The sequence below is a fragment of the Pavona decussata genome, unplaced genomic scaffold (genome assembly GCF_977016875.1).
Source record: "Pavona decussata unplaced genomic scaffold, jaPavDecu1.1 SCAFFOLD_112, whole genome shotgun sequence".
Classification (NCBI taxonomy): Eukaryota; Metazoa; Cnidaria; class Anthozoa; order Scleractinia; family Agariciidae; genus Pavona; species Pavona decussata.
Genome location: NW_028145526.1, coordinates 775001 through 778115, shown reverse-complemented (window position 1 = coordinate 778115; position 3115 = coordinate 775001). Strand labels below are relative to the sequence as shown.

At 37.8% G+C, this 3115-nt stretch overlaps 1 protein-coding gene across 1 annotated transcript in view; it reads left to right on the top strand.

Annotated features, from left to right (window-relative positions):
* The first annotated feature begins 2038 nt into the window (after positions 1 to 2038).
* LOC146470697 (uncharacterized) overlaps positions 2039 to 3115 on the top strand; it is a 7992-nt gene continuing 6915 nt past the window's right edge. The window contains exon 1 of the mRNA XM_085121704.1: positions 2039 to 2293. The gene's annotated coding sequence lies outside the window, so the exon portion shown is untranslated. The remainder of the gene's footprint in view (positions 2294 to 3115) is intronic.

Sequence of the window (3115 nt, the reverse complement as noted above, 5' to 3'; positions counted from 1 at the left end):
TTGGTTTACGATCAGAGTTGATAACTAAAGGTAAATTGGCCACCGTAAAGAGATTCGAGTGCTAACGTATCCAGCGTAACGTGAGTGTTGACGTTTCGAGCGTTCGGCCTTTCGCCAAACTGAGGAAACATCGTTAAGCTTGTTTTGTAGTGTGCACACACACGACTCTCAACATCGACTGTTCAACGCCTGCACAAACGCTTCGGATGCTCTATTCACATCACTATCAATTTTATAACGCATGTTGTGGTGCTAGCACTAATGAAAAGAAATGATGGATCGGAGAATTAACTTTGCAGTGTATGATAGAGTGCTAAACTAAACCCAGTACACTAATTTCTTACTGACCGTTAGCCCTAGAAAGCTGTAGATAGGAAATGAAAGACTAGATGCGACTTTTCTTCTTACCAACAATTTCTTAGATTGCAAACATTGCAGCGAATTCGAAGCTTCCCTTCGACCACACATAAATTTTCTCCTTTCTACTTACCATCTCTATCCGGCAATGCGTTCACATTAGGCTTGCTCCAACGAGTACTTCGTTTGCGCCCCAGCGGCATCCTTGGATTTCACTGGAATTTTTCGCTCTCAACAGAGCGAGCTGAACCACTGTTCTTTCCTGACCGACATGACGAGAAACAAATAAGATACATCCGTTGCGAAAATGAATAAATGGCAACAACTAAAACTTTAAAAATAAGCTGTGTTGGATGGTGAAAACTTACAAGCTTGCACTCCTTATAGATCGACAACAGCCGCCATGTTGCAGCTGACCAGTGTGGCCTCACACAGTTTTGGAGTGAGTTTGGTGATTACCTAGCCTGCGTGACAGGCTAACACCAAACACCAAATTCAATGAACATTAGCGGACCACTTCAATTTGTTCCCAGATAAATTTCTGAAAAAGTCACGAAGTTTCATGGCGTTTTCGCAAATATTAAAAAAAAAGTTTTTCAGGTTAAAAGTCACCGCGGGCAGAATCCCACCGGTTCAGATAGGGTTGAGGTGATTACTAATATAATAGTACTTTGTCATAAGAAATAAAGTAATTTTACTTATTAGAAAGGCTGAACGAAGAATGTGACTGCTAAAAATGTAGACGATATCATCGAGCCATAAATGGTACCATGATTTAAGCAAAACCGACCACAGAACCTTTCCCGGCGGTCTAGAAACTAAAACTTTTTCTAGTGGTATATATCGTATATGAGCATGGATTAAAAAAGTTTTATTCTGGCAAGGAAGAAAATTCGCAACAATTAAGAGCAGAAAGGATGTCTTTGTACAGGACTGTAAGCTGGTTTCCGATCGGGTCAGTAAGGTTCGATTCCTCTTCAAACGGACCAGACAGGTAAGGAAAATATGCTCACTGTTAGTTACTCTCCCACCCATTTATGTTACTAGTGATATTTTTCATAAAAAAAAAAACAAAACAGCAAAAAGAAGGAATTTCTAAGTAACTGAAGCAAGCACCATATTTCAAAACGAAAAAAAGTTCCCCAGAGAATACCTAAGTTAGTTTTATAAATACCATACAGAAAAAAACTATTGTAGTCCCTTGCCCGATAATGTAAGATTTGCTTATTTCATCAAGGCAACATAATAAAAAAAAAAATGCAGATTTAGTACTGAAAAAAAGAGAACATTGTTCCTTACAATCACGAATTCAAAAACCTTTTCTAACACGTAACATTTCAGTTTGTTTGTTTTTTAAACCATCTGTCCTGGCGAATTCAAAATAAGACAATAAAACGTAATTTCTTATCACGTAAGACAATCACATGCTTCACGCGGTCCTGTCGTCTCCATAGTTACACCAGGAGCCTGGTTACACCTAAGATGAACTTTGGATGAAAGGTTCTAATAGATGTTGTGAAAAGAAAGTCGACCGAATAAAAATATCAGATTTGAACTTGTTGGCTTGCCATGTCGGTGCCTGACTGACTGTGTGGGGGTCATGAGTTCGAAATCTCGTTCAAGCTTAATTGTCTTTTCTCAGACTTTCTCCTCGCAACGGTCCTGCCTAATATACATTTGATTTCACAAAAACAATGAGACTAAAGTTCCATTTATCAATGCATAATTTTTATGCATTTGCTTCTTTTGTAGAAATCTTTCCTATAATTCAAGCTCATTACATATTGTAAATTTAACGTTCTTTTGATGAAAACCAATCAGATTTGAGGCTGTGATAACACCACAACAGCTGTTTTTGATATCTCAGTTGTAAATGTTGTATCAAACCAAGGGAGGTGATATCCAGTAATCCTGCATACAGAAGACGTTTGCTCAGGTAAGAAAAATATACTTATTAATTTTAAATTTTCTGTTTTAAATCCGGACTTTTCTTTAAAAAAAAAAAACAACAATCTCGACCAGAATTTCGATTAATCTTCAAGACGTATCTTTAATTGTTGCGATGAAATCAATACCTCCCCGGAGCAAATTTCTAAAGTCGAACTAGAGTTGCTTTGAACAGACAAACAGTAAAAAAAAAAAAGAAAGTGAGTTGGCGCAATAACCTCAGAGACAACATGTAGTACACTTCGCGACTGTCAGAATGAGTGGCGTAGATCTCGAGCAGAGTAAAGTTTCGGATTGTCGACTGAAGAAAGGTTTACGCCTTAGGAGTCTGGTTTTCAACATCAGACGGTAAACAACTTAACACTACCTTAACGGAGAAAATAAGTACAATAGAGTGTGTGCACGGCGGCCATGTTGGAGGACTAAAACAATAGAAGATATTTGCATAAAAATAGAATTTATTTCCCAAAGGAAAATCATTGTATTGTTTCGGTCCTCCAACATGGCCGTCGTGCACACACTCTATAGAGAGCATCTTAAACAGCTGATCGGTGAGAAGACCGACCCTCCTGGGAAAAAATCACAATTTTTACATCTTTAGCCGTGTCGCAAATTGTCTTGTTATTGCCAGCCCTTTCAATTACTCGAGGAATACTTCAAAAATTAATTCTCTATTGTATGACTTCCTCTGGGGTAGCAAAAGCGACAAAATTAAAAGGACAGAAATGAAAATGATAAAGGCGAACTTAAAATGATCGATATCCAAAGCTTCAGCACATCTCTGAAAATTAAATGGGTGTAAAGCTATTTA